At 39.2% G+C, this 20,173-nt stretch overlaps 1 protein-coding gene across 1 annotated transcript in view; it reads left to right on the plus strand.

The window, feature by feature from the left end:
• GRID2 (glutamate ionotropic receptor delta type subunit 2) overlaps nt 1-20,173 on the plus strand; it is a 716,389-nt gene that overhangs the window by 14,633 nt on the left and 681,583 nt on the right. The window lies entirely within an intron of this gene.

Here is a 20,173-nt window from a genome sequence, read left to right on the forward strand (position 1 = left end):
GGGATGTGGGTGGTTGAATAGAGTCCCTGCCTCCAGCATAAAAATAGTGAAATCCTGTATAGTGCACATGTTTCAGCTGTTTCTTCCCTTAGGATCATAGGCCCTACGATTTTTTTTAAAACTGTGCAGAGAGATGCTTTGTGAAATTTTGTGAAAGTGCTCAGAAATGTAGCTCCTCCAGTGAACTCTGCTCAGTACCTAGCTGTATTTACAGATAAGCAAATACCTTTAAAAAAGCATGCTTGCTAGAAGGTAGGGCAGGCTGGCTGAGGCGATTAATGTCAGGGGACTAAATGAGACAAAACTGGGAGTAAGCTAGCCCAGAGCTACCCCTGTATAGTTTGCTGCTGAGCCACTCAGGGTAGCTAAACCTGCTGAGATCTTGTGCCAGACCGTTACGTATTACGGGGCCGGTGTGTTGCCCTCCTTTCACAAACTCTCACCGAATAACCTAGGACATGCCCCTGGCCACTGTGACCCTCCTACTGTATATGCAGGATGCTGCCCACCTTTCTCTTTTCCCATAAAGTTTCTTTCATCTCACCCCGTCACAAGTTTGCCTTTATTCTCCTCGCACAGAAGCCACTTACAGGGGGAGTTGAGGCTTTGCCTGCGTGCCAGCAGCTTCTTGCAGTGATCAAATACCAAGGGACTAATCTCAGCCGGTGGGGAATTTTCTGCGTGTTGGCATTTACAAGAAGCAGTTGTGTGGGTCTCCCGCTCTGTCTCGGGTCACTTCCTCCAGACTGAGTTTGATACCTGCAGTTACATGTGTCATCGGAGTACTAGTGTTGCAAACAATCCCCTTGGCTTTTTGGAGATCCAGAATTGTAAGATAATGTAACTGTATGTTTGCGGTTGGAGTGTAAATATTTATGTTGGGAACTGGTGTGATGGTAGGAAAAGGAGAAGTTTCTGGGGCAACAGCTTTTCAGGCAACAGCTGTCACTGAAATTCATAGCTAAACCACAAGAAAAGCATACCTCGTGTTCTCTAGTGCTATTCGTCTAATAGCGTTGCTTAGTGTTCATGTTGTGTTAATAGTACAGTCCCACCTGAGATCATGGCCCTGCTGTTTTACGTGCCGTCTGTGTACGCAGCAAAAAGCAGTCCTTGGTGAAGTTCCTGTAATCTTGCTGTCTTGTTGTTTCTTGTCAGCTTCATTTTCTTGGTCTCATGCCCCAGGACAATGCTCTTGTATTCATGTTTCCAGAAAGGCAAGGGAAAGCTTAAATAACAGTTCTAGCCTGAAACTATGTGGGAAACGTTTCTGCTTCTGTTACCTCTTACTTTTCCCCATCTGCGCCCACAGATCATATTTATAAACAGAACATAATTTTTGGAGTCAAAGTACTTACCAAAATCCTCTTAACATTGCTTATTTATCAGTCTGCTCCTTGTAGAACAGGATTTTTAGGGGCTTGCAATGGCCTGTGCAGTACTGTGCAAAAAAATGCCAGCCAGTTCCAAGTGAGCTGGTATCATCTCCACAGTATAATACAATACCTTCAAAGGGCATAGGTTTGGGTCCTAGGGCTAACTTGCCTGGGCACAGTACCAAACTCGCTTTCCTTTAGTCTTAGTTTAGTAGACAGTCTGTATTCAACTGCTTTTGTACACAATCAAAGTGAAAAGGAGATAGAGAAGTACTTGTTGTTGTTGCTTTTTTACTTTTTTGACCTCTTTTTTTTCCTAACCTATTGTGCAGCCAAGTTTATGCAGCAGCACAAGAAGGAATTTTGCATACATTTGCTTTTATTTAATGCACAGGGCTGTTTTTGCCTTCAGCTGCTGACCACTGAGGCTTCTGGCTGAGTACAGCCTTGAAATACTCTTGAACTTTGTTTTTCCTATTCAGTTGAGATCAGAAAGAACTTGTCATTGTCTCCTCTCACCTGCTGGGCAACCCGGACCACAGTGCCTGTTTGAACATTTTGCTGAATGTGGATGGAACTTTATTCCTATATTATCTCTTCTCTGGGGAACAGCTCCTACTGGAACAGTCATCAGAATAAAGACTGCCGACCATGCTCTTTTTTCTCGCTTCTAATTGGAATTTTACGAAAGGAAAACATAATTTTCAAACTAGTCAGTGACTGCTACCTTTTCAAGTAAGGTATAGCCCACATTATTTTCATAATCTCTGAGGGCTGTGGTTGGCTGCTAACACAGTCTGATAGACTGTGTGTGTGTGGATAGTTCGTTTGTTGGGGTATCTGCAGGAAAAATGGGATTTCTCATGTCAAATATGTGAGAAAAAGCTGCCATTGAAAGAGAACAAAATAGAATATAACTCCCATCTTACAGATTATAATTTTAGTATAAACATCCTGTCCTCTGTTGCAGAACATTTGGAGAAATACGTGTCTACCACTAGGCCTGAAATCTGTCACACTCTGCCTTTTCAGGCTCCTTCTGCCATGACTTCTGAAGTCGGTATGAATCATTCCATTGGCTGTATTGGACTTTGGATCACATCTTCTCCGTTTATGTGATTCCTTCTTGTCCTTTTATCCTTCCCTCCTCCCTCCCATCCACTACTTCCTTGCTGTTTTTATTCCAAGTCATTACTAGCTGCCAATAGTCATAAGCAGCCTTTCAGTAATGCACGTGTAATATTCAGGCATGTGTGGATGAGAGAGACTGCTTAGGGAAGCTTTCCCATTTTTAGACTTAAACATAGGTGAAAATCTCACAGACGCATTATCCCTGCTATTGTTAAAATCTTTTGCATTGCTTTCATGTATTATTATCTCAAGATGTAAAAACTTGCTTCGGTAGGTAGTTAACTTTCAGTGGGCATAATGCCCTTCTGAAGCAAGTGTCTCCATCAGCTGCCAAAGACAGGACCATCGGCCTACACTGCTGTCTGTCCAGGGCGGCCTCATGTACTTACTGCCCTATTCTTTATTCTTTTGAGTGAGATTGCCTGTTTCCGCTCACAGAAATGGAGATGAAAAATCAGTTTTAGAGTTAAGGAACAAGACTAGGATTTGTGAAAGGTGGATTCAATTTCGGACTCTTTTGTGATCTTGAGGAAGTCATACAAAGACTTAAGCTTTTGAGCTGTCAAAATGAAACCATCAGGACTCCCTGTGAACTTAGAGTGGCATAGCCACTGTTGTACCTTGCTCAGCTGTTGTCTTTGACTTGTTGAACCTCTGTTTTCCACATGAATAGTTATATCCCCCTTACTGAACACTTTTTTGCTTTTTTTCTTGTTTACTGAGTTTGCAAGCTCTTCCAGTAAAGCACTGTCTCATGCTATGTGTATGTGCATGGCCCATCACAACGAAACTCCATTTCAGCTGACAGCTTTGGAGTTGACTGTACAATTGTTAGTTGTGAAAATGGATTTTTTGCATCAGTGACTAGAACAAGCTATTCTGTTTCAGGGATGCAAATCTGGATGCAAGCAACGAGCTTATTATATGATATACTTCCAAGATGATTGTTTGTGAGTGATGGAGCGGGACCATTCACTAAGTTCTGCTGGAGGATGGAAAGTGCTGGTGTGGGTTGTGGCTGTTGCAGGCAGAAATTGGGGCTTCAGGTGTGAGTTTCAAATATATACCTATGTCTGCTAAACAGTGGAGTCCTAGTATGTTTAAAGCTGGCTATGACAGAGCATTTCAGATGGTACTGTAAATATATCTCCATAGGTATATGAAACTACTGTTGCTCTTTTACGTATTCATACTAGGTATTGTTGGCAAGCTTGTCTTACATGAAGGACTTGCTCAGTTCTGCATTTGCTGCACTATTTTGAATGAGAATTTGGATATTCAGTTTGAAAATCTAAAACTTGAAAATTCAAAATTATTTTCTGAATTACTAGAGTATTTATTTGTTTGTTTACTACTCTGGCATATAGTGCTCTAGTATTGCAATTCCACCAAATAACCGACTAATTAAAAGAATGCAAAACTCAATGAAATTACTGCACAGAAATGCATGCCTCTCTCTAAACTGGCTATATTTCAGGTGAGCTTTACAGGCTTCCCTCCTTTCACACCTTTCTTTACTCACCAAGATGTTGCCTTTAAACACAAAGGTATTTTTGAGAACTGCACAGCCACTGGAAACTTTAAGAGAAGAAACTGTAATAGTAGTTAACAGGAAGTGCATGTTACGTAGTGTAGTTTTGAAGGGAGAGGGGCCAATAACTTGCTACTCCGCCTGAAAAAATATACAGCATCTAAAGCAATCTTGCTTATGTATCAGTTGACCATCAAAGTAATATATATTTAAAAACAGTCCACACTGGGCCATAAAAATAGTCCATAGACTCATCGCTTATGTTCAGCTTTCAAGTACTTTGGAGGCAAGTAAGTTCCAAGTTCTCAAGGGGCACAAGTATCAGAAAGAAGGAATTGAGTCATGTTGCCCGAGCAGAGAAGACAACTTCTCTTTCACCGAGCAAATCACATTCAAGACAACTGTTTTCTCAGTATGTCATTACTTGTATGCTTTTATTTGGACAGCTTTACCTTTTTTCTGATCCAAGTGATGTCAACTGTTAAGTTCTGAAGAATGTCAACTATGGCCCCGTGTTGTGGCCAGCATTTCTATGATGGGAGAGTCATCCTCTTCATCTAGTTGTCTGTGCTAGGGTGGATGGGTCAGTCTCTCCAGTTGTCTGTGGTGGAAAAACTCCCCTTAGCCTTTTTTCCTATTCCATTTGTGCTTTCCTGGTACAGGTACTTTTTGACAGGTAGAAAACACATCATCTATGTATTCTGTAATTTATTACCTCATGGGAATGTCTGTATGCCAAAGTCCATAGATTTGCGGCACAGTAGCCTTAAAATATTTAAAAGATTTAAGTTTGAATGAGCTTTGAGAAGTTTATGTACTTCACGGCTTATTTTAAAGTAGTTCAGAGTCTTCATCTGGAAGTCGTGCTAAAATAATGAGTACTTTTAATGGTATTTCATGTCAGGCGAAGCAGTGTAAATATAGGACTTTCTAAAGTTACCCAACAATTTTAAGTCTTAAATGTTAGGCACAAAGTCACATTTTAGGAAGATTTGGATTGTTTATTATGCTAGCTGGATTAATCAAATCCTATTTAAAATACTCATAGAAAGAAATGTCAGCACTCAGTGTAGAACTTTAGCTTTAGGAATATTTTCTGAGCAAACAATGTCAGATTAGTAGCACACTTTAGAAGCAAAGGATAATACTATGGTTAAAGCACTTGACTTTCACTCAGGAGACCCTGGTGTTTTTCTTGGCATTTCCACAAATTCTTGGGCGACATGGGACAAATCACTTGTCCTGTTTTATTATGTGCCGATGGAGTGAGTAGCACTGGCTATGTCAGTACCTTCAAAATATTATTTGGGAATTAGTAGGATCTGTAATATTTCCCTAGAGTTTTTTTTGCTCTCATTTCCGCCTGAGGACGTACAGCATTTGATAATACACATCAGAAACAAGGAAATTGGTTCAGGAGAATGCAATGCAAGGTTCAAAAATTTGAGGAAGTTCTTTTTTGGGGGTAAGCACAATGTGCTGAATATCTTTCTGTTGCATTAAGTTGCTTTGAAAAAGAAAGCTTCTTTGATTAGAGAGATGGCCACTGTTACTAAGAGAAGGTACTTTTCCTTTTTGCAGGGTGCATTTTGCAAAGAGTTTTGCGTCAGTTAGTCTTGTGTCATTGATTACGGTAAGCCAGAAAGATAAGTATATGATAATTAGTTATATCAGGTATGAAAAAAATGTGAGAGCAAACAGGCTTGCTAGGACCCAGTTTGTAGGTCACCGAAGTGTGTGGAAAATGCACTAGAGTAACCACTGATGTAGCTGAGTATAGTGGTTCCTCTATACTGAACGTTGTGCAGTTGATGTAGGCTATCCGAGAGAAGCTGTGGAAAGTGTAGTTACATGTAAAGTTAACTTCACGTGATTGTATCTGAAAATTTCAGTGATCACACTTCCAGTTCAGAACTAACTTCTTGAGGAAAGAGTGTTTCTTAGTGTTGTGCCTGGGATGCAAGAGAGGAGAACTTGCCTAAGTCAGCTGCAATTTAGTGTGAGCTGCCAGAGCATCTTCAGTGGTTGTTCGCTTGCTGGTAGAAGACGACCACATGGAGAAGCTGGGGTATCCTAACCAGATAATCAGGAAATGGAGCTTCAAAAAAGAAAAGGATGGCGGGGGGAACAAACCCTTGAACTCTTTGAGGTTACTTGAAGGCACACTGAATGTCCTGTTCCCTCTGAATGATATAACCTGCGGTAAGCAAAGCCATGGGATAGCCAGTTTTGACACGGTTATGGCAACACACATTCAGGTGTTTTAGCGTGGTAATGGGCATACATCCTAGACTGTTCATGCACATATTTACTTTCATTGTGATGTGCAGTGACATGCTTTTGCTATTTTGTGCCCCCAGCAATATCCTGAGAAATGATTTACTTGCACATTTATTCTGGAAAATTGAATATTGCTTCTATTTTAACAACTGATTGAAAATACTTATTTGAAGACTTTCCTTATTTCTCATTGAAGGTTTGTTACAGAAGCATGGCTGACCCACAAACTAATATCAGAAATGAGAGGAGTTATATGCAAACAAACAAAAATAACATGGCTTGTTCTGTTCTTTTTAGAAAAGAAAAAGAAATTACTCTAGTTGGTGTTGATTATTTTTATAGCGCAGTGAGAGTTTGCTGGTAAGACTTTATACACTGTGCTGTTTAAAATGATGCTTCAGCCCTGACTGAGACTTGAGTACTTTGGCTATATGGATATCTGCTGTCCAAATTAGCAATGTTATGTTGTTGTTGTAGAGGACAAATAATTATTTGTGGTTACTAACATCTATTTTTCCTGCATACCGAGTATTTTTCCTTCTGTTCTAATGTGCATATGTAGCTTGATTCTTCTATGGGTGATTGTGTATTTGTATAATCCTACAGTGTTCTGATAGATTAAGGAATTAATTTGTTTTCTGATTTTCCTCCTCCCTTGTTCATCGTTTGCAAGAATGTAGCACAATAATTAAAACAAGAGGGAAGAAATCTAATGTATTGATTGCTCTTTAAATCTAGAGCTGCCTATAAAAAGGGACAGTCAGCCATAAACTCTGTTTATCAGTTAAACGTAGTGTTTATTTAGGGGGGTAACTTTAGGAAGTACCTGATAGCATTAGCGGATGACTTGGCCTTCCATATGTAAATATTTTTATTTGGCGTACCAGGCTGGCTTTAATAATGTTTTGCTGGTGGTCTCTAACGAGACCTAATGCAACGTGCAGTTCTGTAGGAAGCATGTAATTTGGTTTCTCTACCGCAACACTTCTTAAAACTTCCTGAAAGACTTTCTGTCAACTTTGCCTATTGACTTTGCTGTGAATGGAAAGATGCATTGCTTGCTGTATAAAAAAGGTAGAAGAAATACATCCCCTGTACTCAGAAAAGGAAGCAAATGAGTGTCCTAGATGAGATTAGCCTATTTATTTTCACATTTTAAGCCATTGTGGAATTATACTGTGAGTTGTTAGATTAGCTGGACAGAGTTGTGCAGGGGGATGATAAATTTAAGCCATTAGCACATTAGCAATGTGAAAAGGAGAAAGAAACACACTTCTATTAACAGGGCTGATGGACCAGTCAAAGTAGCTGGGAACTCATTAGGTGATACATTTCCATCAACACGTACGTCTGCAGCAATTGAAAAACACTTAAGGATTTGGAGACTTCAGATTATGATTCAGACACTTGCCTTCAGTAAGGCATTTGTATTTGTGCTAGCTGTGGTGCTTCGAAACATTCCTTAAAATCCATCAGAGAACTACTCTGCACTTGCCTAATCCTTATCCCATTGCGCAGCTGATGTCTGCAAAAGGCAAAAGAATTTAAGGTTATGGAGAGAGAAAAGACAAATACAGTGTGCAGAACTGTTTGCCTGGTTTAACATGTTTTACCATACATGAGATTGGTGTGGTACATGTATGATGAATGCATGATATAATATAATTATTCAATCTGTCCTTGGAAAATATGACTATAACTGCATTCTAGTACTTGTTTGCAGTGGTGGTTGCTGCCTCTAATAGCTGCTGGGTTGGTTGCAGTCAAATGTGAACAAAATCTGGCTTTCACGGCATCTAATTCAGACTCTGTGGCCACTTGACTTCCAACTGCAGGCTTGAACAACTTCTGTCCCAAGTATTTTGGGTTTTTTGTTTTCTAGTGGGAAAACTCTTTGTTCTGTCTGTCAAGTGATGTCCTTCAAAAGATCTCTCTGCAACAGAAATAAAGCAAAGCCGTAAGGGCTGTAGTTGTTCTCTCCCTTTATGTACAGCCCTCTGTAAAATGTCAGATTCCTTTTAATCACAGGTGCCCACCGCTAAAGCCTCTCCACTCTGTTGTGATGTTTTCCAAGGAGAACTGCTGCTCTTGCAGTAAATGGTAGCTGAAGAAAGAGAGCAGGTTATCTCGGTGTATTCTTGGGCCAGAAAAGCCTAAAGCATCTTCAGAATAATTTCTTGACTTAGTTTCTTTAAGGACAACAGATTTGAGATAAACATTTTCAAAAGCATCTAACTAGAAAATCAGTTGAATCTTGGTCTTTTCAGAAATTAAGTTAAACTCTTCATTCATATTTCATGCATGCTGCTCTAAAGAAATTGGTTCAGTGTCCACAGCATGTACCGAAGTACAAAGTCTCTGTCTTTATCTATATGTAGAAAGTCACTGAATAATTGTAGTATTAGTCACCGAATAGTTACGGTGCTTTCGGATGAAGGCCCTTGGCTCTGCTACTTAGTAGAATTCTGTATCCCATTAGTCTCCAGGTATCTGAGGTGTGTCTGGATGCCCCGTCGTCTTATTTCCAGCTGCTACTGTTAATGTTGATCTCAATCCCAGAAGCGGTGGTATTATATCACTGGCACACAGGGGGAAGGAATGGGCGTTAATTCTCTTTGGATGACCGTCTAGGCCCGTTACTCAGTTTAGCACAGACAGAAGTGAATACGGCTGCCAATAAAATTAAGTGAGATATAAATAATAATTTCATTGTTTTAAAATAAACAATCACTTTAGTAACCCAAATACAAGAAATACATCGGAACTATACAGAAAAGGACTTTGCTTCAGTTTCTTGATGATGATGAACGTTCTTGGTTGGGTTGGTCCTTCTTTGCTCAGCGTTTTATTGACTGAGCAGATATGGATCTAATGACCTGGGAACAAGTGTAGAGCACTTAGTTTGTGGTGGGGAGCTTTGGGGTGGTGATTTTTTGCAATAATTTCTGGCCTTAAAAAAATACTATTAGAGCTATGGAGGAAGTTAATAACCTCAATACTCATGGGAAAGAACATGTAAGTGAGAATGTTTTCCTGTGGTTCCAATAACATAAAACTGTAAGAAACTTTTGTTCGTTATTCAGGAAAAAAAGCAATTTGAGTCAGTTAACTGAAAATATTCTCTTTCTTCAGAGCTTTGTTTGTTTTAGGAGATGCTTGTTTTTGTTGGGCAGTAATTTTAGTTGCAAATATGTATTTTACCTTCAGCAACCTTTGGATAAAAAGAAATGCATCTCAATCACTGAAGCAAAAAAATCTCTTTTTCCATCTTTCTAAAACCTCTCCCTCTAACAGTATTCGTCTATCATTGCTGATGTTCTTTTGAAAGCTCTCCTAATACAGCTAAATCATACAAACAAAAAGTCTCAACAACGTAGGAAATTTGCAGGCCATCCTGCATTTGACTTTAGACACTATGTTTTACTAGAGGGTCTCAAGAAGGCCGTGGTGCTCTCTTCCTGAACGTGGATCCTGTGGTTGAGTTATTGAGAATGCTATTGGATGTCTGTCCCTTTCTATGTAATTTTTAACAGTTTAAGAAATCTCTCTTCTGTTTCCTGACTTGATCTCAGCCTTATTTAACTGGATACAGATTGGGGCACGTATACCTATGCAGAACACTTTTCATAGGTCTTCAGAGATTTTCAATTTGCTGATGTGCAAATTGACTTTAAAGTTTATCATCCAAATTAAGTAACTTTTCTATAGATGTGTATATATTTTAAAAAAGGCCCATCTTTATAAAGTGTCATTCATCATACATTTACCACACCCATCTCATATACGGTAAAACATGTTTAAAATCAGGCAAACAGTTCTGTGGACTGTATTTGTCTTTTCTGTCTTCATAACCATAACCTTCTGTCATTAATAAACTGCAGAAGCTGCAGGCTCTGCTTTTAGGTGCATTGTAAGTGTCATGAGCTGATGAACTGTTTGAGGGAAAAAGCAAACAAATCCTGCTGAGTTTAACTGTCAGATTTAAGCAGGAAAGTAAATGTGCTATGTGTAAAAGCATGAAGTATATGAAGAGGTGTGATTTTTTTCAGTCAGCAAGACTGTGTTTTGCTTTTTGAAATGGTTTCATTTTTGTACAGGCAAGTTTGTTTCCAGTTGGGAAACACTCCACCTGGGAGGAGGAAAAGTAGCCGTTTTATCTTTTTGTGCCACATTTGCTGATGTCGAATAAAAAGCAAAACAAGCCCAACGAGCTAAAATTTCTTCCACGAGAATACATTAAGTGTGGGGGAAATGGTGTGGAAGAAGGGAAGAGGAAAGACAATTTCAGAATGTTTTTTTCTGAATTTCTCTAGTCAAGGGTTGCCTAACATGCACTGTGATAAATGATGGCTTATGAGTTTTAGTAAGCAATTGGTGTAAATGAAGCAGATTTGTGTTGCACAAAATGTATTCAGATAGGACATTAAGTCCAAGAGCAGGCTTGCAAAGTATTTATTTCTTTTTGATAGCCTATCTAGTTTGAAAGTCTAGACAGCAGCAGTGCCTGCCTTTGCTTCCTTTCCCCCTTAGATTGGGTTTTTCTGTCCCCGCTGAAACACCATAGTAAATTGCTGCTTAGGATTCTGTTTGTGAATGAGGGGAAGCTGGTGGAGGACTAGTTACACGTAATCAATTGACAGCTAAGGAAATCAAACAGTATTATAACATTTATCTGATGCTGCTTTACCCAAGACGCTCAGCACATTAGTTAGTATAAGGCATATCACTTACTTGCGTGCCATATTGATTTATATGAAAGCAGAATAATGCATATTGATTCATGTATGCATTCTATTGGTGTGTGAAAGTCTTTCCAACAGCATCTAGTGGCTTGGCTGGATTTATACGTGATAACGCTGAATGGCCCACGATCAATCCAGCCTAGCAGATCTCCAAGGCCTTGTAGCATCGCCCCTCTGCTCGGCTATAGGACTGCTTGAGAAAAGAGGAGCAATGATGTTTTAGTATGTTATGTTCTGCCTTCTGAATTGGTCAGGGACTCGGGGTACACCTGCAGTTGCAGGTATGATTTCTAGTGTTTTTGCCATTGTACTGTTATTTTTAGGAAGTGTTAGGAATATTGAGAGAGGTTCATGTAAACGTGTGGTTTGATTGTTTCTTTTGAATAGTGGTAGAACATTCTGTTGTTGGACTTTAAAATGAACTGTATGGGGCTGTGCAGAGATTGTAACAGCTTGCATCAGCCCAACTTTGTAAGAGTTAGAATATTCCCCTTTTAGTGGCTACTCGTGTAGCACCTGCTCTAAAAAGATATCGTCCAGCTTTATTTTAAGACTCTAATTCTTCTTCTAATTAAAAGTGACTAGCATGTCAGTGGACAACAAATTGTCTTTACTAAAGGTATTTTTAAGGACTAGGCGTGTGCTGTGGTTTTGACTTAACAAGCCTTTTCACCTGTAAACCTTACGTACCTGTTTGTGTGGCTCTTTTCCCTATGTTAGCACCCCCTTCTTTGGAGTGAGACACCTTTCAGCTTTAAACTAGAGGTTCAAAGATGTATGCGCAGTTTAACAAAAATCTTAACCTTCTATACCCTGTTACACGCTATAGTTGAAAACCAACTTCGTTTTACTTCCTTTTCTGCAATTACTGAGTTAAGTAGATGCTACCCAAATGGAGTCAGTTTGCCCTTGTTGAATTTGTTTGACCCGCTTCTTCTGGACTAATGCTAACTGCCCGGCTTCTGTAACGCAGTAGAGCACTGGTATCTCTCCTTTGTTTCGTTAGCACTTCTTCTACAGAGTCACTTAATGAGATCAGGGACTGGGTAATTTATAATCCTACAACTGAGGAGATTACAGTTTATTATATTAATAGAGTAAGTGTTTGCTGCTAAACCACTGAGATCTACTTAATAAAATAGATGATCTCATGAAGGAAGGAAGGACCTTTTCAAAGTGTTTCTAAGAATACATTTAAAATAACGGTTGTGAGAAGGAACATAGGGGTAGGATGCAATCCTAACACCTCTGAGAATACGTGAGCTGATGTGGACTGCCTTTAATATGCTAGTGTGACCTTAGCTGTTGTTGTTATTTTGCCTCTAATAAAAATCTGGATGTACAGTCATCTTTTGCATTCTTATGTACGTGAAGTATTTTGCTTTTGAGTCGCAGTATGCCTTGTGAAATACTCCAAAAAAAAAGTTATCGAGAGGGAACATTTGCTTTTCCGTATGCTCGCGCTTGACAACATCATCTCCCGAATGCCCCTAGGCTTAATGCCGAGAGCATCACCACGATTCTGTAAACCTGTGCTTGCAGGCCGTTCTCCTGTGGTATTTGTAGCCTTAGCCTACAGCAGTGGCTAGTTATTAAAGGATATTCAGGGAAAAACTTTGAACTAATTTATAAAGAGCTGCAGTCACTGAAGCTTGGGACAGTCTGAAGTTTGCAGCAAGACTTGCTAGCATCTCCATCTCATGCTCTGTTCTGCTTTTGCAGATGTTAAATGAGCTTAAAGTTCCTTTCTATAGCTTATGCTACTTTTATGCTCACCCTTAGATTAACAGTGTATTCTTAAATCACAATATTCACATGCAAACAGTGGCACCTAAACTGCAACTAAGAGTAGGCTGTTTGGATATTTCTGTTAACATTCTCAATTATTTCCATATTACAAGTGAGAATAACACATATTCTGTACAAAAGAACTTGAAAAGATTTCTTTCTTTCTAGTCATCATCTAGTCTTCCTTGTCAAAATCTCTGTGAGGTGATTAAATTATTTAGTGGAAACAGGACAAATTTTTAATCTTAATTTGAAAGGTTCATTTCTGCCTGCTTGCTTGTCTGAGGTAAATCTGTCTAGAAAGTAATCCGCAAATGGCACATTTTTCAGTAGGACTGCATCATGGAGCTATTATTTAGTAAATTCACAGCAGCCCAAAACCAGAGTTTATCTACTGTACTGACACAGAATGTACCTGGTTATTCTCTCTGGCAGCGTTAGAAATCTGGACTAATTCCATGCAGTGCCATTAAATCAGCGAGCAGTTGTACTTACTGGAAATAGCAGTAGTACGGTAGCGCTTGGAAACTCCGGTCTTTGCCAGGGATTCTAGTGTGTTACTATGCAACTTGCAGAGAACAAATATAATTTCAAGTCCTTAAGAACTTACAATTTGAGTACAAGATGAGACAACAGATGGATATAGGTGGTTACATCCAGACAGATGGAGTGGGACTGTGTTAGTTTAGCATTGTAGGTAGAGTCCCAGAAATATTACTGTAAGAAGGGAGGGGTGAAACAGGTCCAGACTTTCTTTCTGTAGAGTTGTTGAATAAAATGGAAACATGCTTTTTATTAGCTGCACGTAAATGAAGCACCAGAACTGAGACTAGTTTTCTAATATCACTTAAACTGTTGGTGACAGAAGAGTAGTAAATGGGACAGATTACCCAAAATATGCTGTCTCCCAGTCTTCCAAAGAAGATGGAGATGCGTGTTGTACTCTGGAAGACCCTTTATAATCAGTGACCATAAATACCAAGCAAGCACCACTGATGTGGGCACTGTGTGGGCATTGCATTTTCCTGCTGTCACTTGGACTGTCAAAGGTCAAAGTACAGTCTTCTGGTGTACCCTGGACTGACGTTCGTGTGCACTGAGACGTGGAGGACTGGACACGTACTCTGTAAGAGAATCTATTTTCCTAACAACTTATTTTATGAATTAAAATATCAAAAGTCATCACTGCTCTCCAAATGAAATGAAGCAGCTTTATAATGGTGCTGCGTCTGAGACACCTCTCGCCTTCACTGCTGTGGAAGGTCGTTGTGCTGGTTTGCTTACCTGAGTGTCTGGTTTTGTCAGATATGCCTACCCACCCAAATCCAGCTCCCAAGCGTGTGTGTATGTGTGTGTTTGGGTTTTTGTTAAGCAATAATTTCCAGAATGTCAACACCAAGTAAGAAGGGAAGAGATTATTTTGTCAGCAAAACAGGGATGCTGTGACTGGAAGAAGCATGTCCTTCACAGCCAAATTGTAGAAGCTTTACCTTCAAACCAGTGTTCTCCTGGAGACGGGCCAAAAATGGTGCACTGCTTTACAAGCCAGTATGACAAAGGGAAAAAGTAATGTGAAAGCAGAGAACCAGGAAATAGAGGTTGTTTGAATATACAGAGGAGATTTTTTTTTTAATCTGATTTTTTTATTTTAGGTTCTAAACCATTTGCCAGTGAAAGAAATAATTACTGTAACAGCTTTTTTCTTTTTTTCTTTTTTCTTTTTTCTCTTTCTCTTTTTTCTTTTTTCTTTTTTCTTTTTTTTCTTTTTTCTTTTTTTTTCTTTTTTCTTTTTTCTTTTTTCTTTTTTCTTTTTTTTCTTTTTTCTTTTTTCTTTTTTCTTTTTTCTTTTTTCTTTTTTTCTTTTTTCTTTTTTCTTTTTTCTTTTTTCTTTTTTCTTTTTTCTTTTTTTCTTTTTTTCTTCTTTTCTTCTTTTTTTCTTTTTTTCTTTTTTTCTTTTTTTCTTTTTTTCTTTTTTTCTTTTTTTCTTTTTTTCTTTTTTTCTTTTTTCTTTTTTTCTTTTTTTCTTTTTTTCTTTTTTTTCTTTTTTTTCTTTTTTTTCTTTTTTTTCTTTTTTTTTCTTTTTTTTTCTTTTTTTTTCTTTTTTTTCTTTTTTTTTCTTTTTTTCTTTTTTTTCAGTAAACCTGGGCTGGCTGTCCTGGCTGCTTTCAAGCAATTCTTTAAGCTTCAAAGAGTCAGTGTTAGTTTACTGCATGTCTTTCTCAAGAAGAGGATGCTAATAGTGCGTTCTGTGTCAGTAACCTGCCTTTAGGTACAGCTGCTGAGTTCTAATGAAACAAGTATGACATGAAGAGTACGAGGGGGGCTTTAACACCAAGCAGTGACTTTCCGTGTATAAAGAGAGAAGGGGCAAGTACAGGACCCTCAGATGGCGGGCTAGCTTATTTTATGTTGCTTGGTAGACTAGCAGTTGTCATGGAGTCTGCGATGAGGTAGTCCTGAAGCGTTTCTTTGAATGTTTTATGTTTCCTGCTTCCAGAAGTGGAGTACAAGTCCTGAGCAAAACAACCGAAAAAGCATTACAGCAATACCTTGAAGCACAATTGCTTATGTCCAGGGAGCTAAACACCTTTTCCTAATTTGATACCAGCAACATTTGGCAGTGCTCCTCACTGCCAAAATTTCTACCATTTGTCACGGGCAAATCTGCCTTGGCTGTCATGGTCCCCTCAGGCTAACGAGCCATGCAGACCTGCTCAGACTGTGGTCCCAGAGTCTGTAAAGCTGAGTTCTCAAAATAAATTCCCTTTCCAATGACGTTTGGTATGATACTGGTTTTTCTTTATTATCAAACAGTACCTTACTCTGCTTTACAAGATACGATGAAAATGTTACCGGCTTTGAAAGAAGTGTAAAGGCAAGCAAAGCTGTACTCATGTATGCTTTCAAGATCCAGGCTGTGGTGCCCTGCCTACACAGTTCAGTGGACTTGACAGGTGTGAATTCAGCTCCCTAGTTTAGACATTCGCCAGAGTGAACAGGCTGAAGGATAAACTCATGTTTGGAAGCTTGGAGCCTCTGATTAATTAGGAATAGATCTTGCATGAAGTCATGTAGTATGGTCTGATAAATACATATGCCTCTGTGTGTGTATAGCAGTATTTAGTATTTGAATACAGAGGGAGAAAATGACTTTCAAGATAGTGCAGAATAGGAGGAAAGCAAGGAAACAACAGAAAAAAACAACTTGATGTGGCTGTTCTTTAGTCAGGCACATATCATTAAACTATGTTCACTTAATCTTTTCAATGCTTTTTCATAGCTTTTTTTAGAATGTAAGCAAATAAGTATCTATGGATATATATTTCATATGTTCTGGCTCCACAGAATGATATTTTCTCTTGCTACCAATGAATTTATACACTCTTCCTATCTGTAAATGTGAGAAGGGTCTGATTCGAGTTCCTTTTCTTTTTTCTTTTTTTGTTCTATTAAAAACTTAGACTGTGATTGACAGTGGAAGTCTGAGATACTAGTTTCTTTTTTTGTGATCCAGCTGTTATCTATAGTTTTATACTTCATAAGATTCTTGAAGTAAAGGTTTTTGTTACATATTTGCACTATGAGTAGTACAGTTGGCTATCAAAATGCTGACATAAAGATGTCACATACTCGGTAACACTTGGATAATTGTGAAAGAAACTGCATTTTAATCTTTTGGGTTTTTTTTAATCTGTTTAATTAGAATTGTGGCTAAAAAAGGAAAGAAGCCATCTCTATTAACAATTCCCTGCTTTGTTCCCATTTGGCTGAATGAGACACCACTTTGGTCACACCTCTGAAATACCCAGAGAGTTAAGTAAAAACAAATCACAAAGATCTGTATACTCAGCAAAATCTAAGTCTCCAGTTAAACAAGAACATATGTTTTTTTAGAATAAATCAACCTTTTCAGGACTTCTCTGTGGGCAGTGAAACAAAAACATTACTCAGCAATCCGTTTTTTCCCCTTTGCCATTAACTGTAATTTGCCTCCTTTCATTCAGGTGGTCTCCCTCCCCACAAGATACTAATGCAGATACAAGCAGAGGATAATTTCTACTGGAAGTGTTATTCAGTGCTGGTCTGCTCCTTTCTGGAGCAAATGAAAGGCTCCACTTGGTCTCAAAAGTTTAACTTTGTGATCCTGTCACAGCAGTGTTCTCAATTGCTGCAGTGAGGTTGGTATCTCCAGGAAAACACTACTGACTTTAAAGCAAATGATGCAAAAGTACTTTCCATCAGAACTGATGTAAGAAGTAGGCAGTAGCCAGCTGGGCACGGCCCTGGGCAGCCTGCTCTAGCTGACCCGGCTTGAGCAAGGGAGCTGGCCTGGGTGGTCCCCAGAGGTGCTTTCCACCCTCAGCTGTTCTGTGAGTCTCTGATCTTAACTTCGCTATATATTCAAGATGCTTCTGTTAAAAATGAGCTATTTGACAACTTTTTGTAAACAGTGGTGTCTGAGATGATTATTTCCTGCAGATCAACAGAAAATAACTGTGGTAATTGTGTGGGCTTTTCAAAGGGATTGGTATGTGCACATGCAAACTATTTCCATTTCAGAGGACACACTCAATGATTTGAACACTGGGCTTGGAAGCAGTCATTGGTGTTCGTCGAGGTGTCAGTGCCGGTTCTCTGGCCTCCTGCAGGTCTCCTAAACCTTCTTTTTTCTTGCTTCCTTTTTTAACTTAGGAAAACTGCCTTGCCATTAGAAAATAGCTATCCATGTATATGATAAGCAAAACTTTCTGAGACGGGATTTAAAGCAGGTATGGTACTTACTGACCTCTGTAGTGGTGAATTCAAAATTTGAGAGAAAAGCAGGAGCGAGAGGAAGATACAGAGACTGAGCAGACTGCTGTAGTGTCTGTGTGGGGGAAAACAGGAGACCAGTTGTGTAGGCAGGAATGGACTCATGTGAAGAAAAGAAACTTAATTTCTGTTCTACAGGTGCAGTCAATGGAGGGGACAGATAAGAGCCGTGGTCACATCAGCAGGCTTAGGAAGGTGATATCTGTCTGTGCTGGAGTCTGCATAGAGGCAAATGCTTACACACAGAATAATGATGATGTCCTTTTTATTAACAAAGTTAACAGGTACTTTTTAAAGGCAATGTAGGAAGGGTTTTTTTGTTTTTTGTTTTTTTTAACTTGTCTGTATAACCTGTGCTGTGAGGGGTTCTGCCTTTCCTGAAGGAGCAGCAGGCTTAAACCTCAATCTGTCAAATGCAGATAGATCCATTAGTCATTCATTTTGTGTGGTGAATTGCTAGGTGACCCGGTCTTACCTTTTCGTGCTCATCTTGCACAACAAATTAAAACTGAGTCTATTACCCAGAAGCAAAACGAGACTGAAAGCTACGGACAGATTTTCCTTTCAATTCATTTCTGCCTTTCCAAAGGCAGCTTCGGAGTCGGAAATTGGAAATGTTTCTCCTTTCAATAGCTGCAATCCAGACCTGTGGTGAGCTTTCACTTGAAGTATTTCATGTACCTATTGAAATGCTCTATAGTTTTGTCATAGAAACGTGCGAATTACTGTGCACTACACTTCACTTATTCATAACAAACTTAATTAGAATAGCCACAGTACTGGGATATCTTTCTCAGGGTAACCTAATGATATGGAGATACAATGCCTGCTGCTTGATCAGGGTAGAATGAGGCTATGTTCTGCTCAGTGGCACAGCAGTTCCCTGGTGCTGCACTACTAAGTGTTGTTTAACCAGGTGATAAATAAGTGTGAAATTCTGAGTCCTGATCCTTTTTAATGCAACGGATTAAAAGAAGCAGCAAATGATTTGTGGCAAGTCTAGTTATTCTTAGATTTTAATTTGTTTGAAGTTTTATCTTGCTTTTTAGTCATGGCCTCCTTCCTCCACCAGCAACTAAAATATTACAAATATTTTCTTTTCCATCATACTCTTTTTAAGATTTGAATGGTGGCCTTAAGCCCATTCCTTTTCACCCAAGGAAAATTCTTCATCGTTTGTTTTTATTTTGAGTTTCCTGTGAGGATCTAACAAAATTTTTCAGGGCATGGTTAGCCTTAACATGTGAGAACTTACTTCATGTTTCAGCTGTTCTTTCCACCTCTCAACAGCTGGGGTAAAGCTGCAGCTCAGATGCAAGTGACCTGTGGTACTGCTGTTTAAATTTGCTAAGTACCTTCAAGACTGCAGCCCTTTTACCTGCTCCATCCTGTCCATTTTCTGGAAATAGAATAGCTCTCTGATCTAAGCAAGGGAAAAAAACCCCAACAGCTCAGAGAATTGGACTGAAGTCACACACCTGAATGTACCTATGCTAACTATTAACTGCATCCCCGCCATAGGGGCCAAGGAACCGGTGGGGTATCGCTTGTGGCTCCCACGGCTGCCGATCTCCCTGGAAGGAAGGGAAGGCTGCTACAGCAGCGCGAGAAGGATGCGCAGCTGTATGTGTTACCACTACCAGTCTTAGAGCTGTGTATACATCTGGGACGTGTATACATCTGGGACGTGTGTTTCTACGTGATGCCTGTGATTGGTATACGTTCTGTGAAATTAAATGAAAAAATTCTGAAGTACTATTGATGTTAATTCAGGTTCCGGCCCGCAACGGGAATTGCTGGGCCCTAAAGTGATGCTAGTAAGAGTATTCTTGGAGAGAACCAAGCAGCATTGAAAAACTGAAATTTCAAAACGGTTTCAACTGGAGTTTCTTTTGTATTTTACTTGAACTTGCTCAGGCATCCAGAGTGGAAATTACTGCAGAGAACGTTTCCATGAGGGCCTTCATCTTTGTTGCACTTAAAGGAAAATACCGCGCGCACGGGTGTAATGACTGCTTTGTTAGGGAACAGCACACTTTGGACTTCTAGACTAAAGCTTTTGCCTACAGTTACAGTAGCAGGAGATTTGGTTTCTTGGAAGCAGCAGAAAGACATTCCTCTTGTAGATCTGTGTTTGCCCCTGTGCAGGTGCTGTATAAGCATTTAGTAAAATTGCATTTGTTCAGTGTTGTTAACTGTCTCAGGAATTCAGATTATGTTCTAAGGTGTCCCCAGTGTGCAAGCACAAAATTCCAGCACAAGCACAAAATACAAATAATAATGTGGGACTTACTGCTTTTACAAGAATACTTGCTGTAAGCAGTCTTGTCAAAGAAGTAAAAGATTATCTAATAATATGAAAAACTAATTGGCCTTGCCTGTAGCTTGAAAAAATGCTGATCCTGATAAGGATCTAAATTGTTCATGATTCAGTTGGATCAGCAGTGAATGATTTTGCACAGCTTTGTGGATCCATTCCAAATCCAAGGGCTGGATTATTGAAAGTTGAAGGA

Source organism: Dromaius novaehollandiae, chromosome 4, assembly GCF_036370855.1.
Source record: "Dromaius novaehollandiae isolate bDroNov1 chromosome 4, bDroNov1.hap1, whole genome shotgun sequence".
Classification (NCBI taxonomy): domain Eukaryota; kingdom Metazoa; phylum Chordata; class Aves; order Casuariiformes; family Dromaiidae; genus Dromaius; species Dromaius novaehollandiae.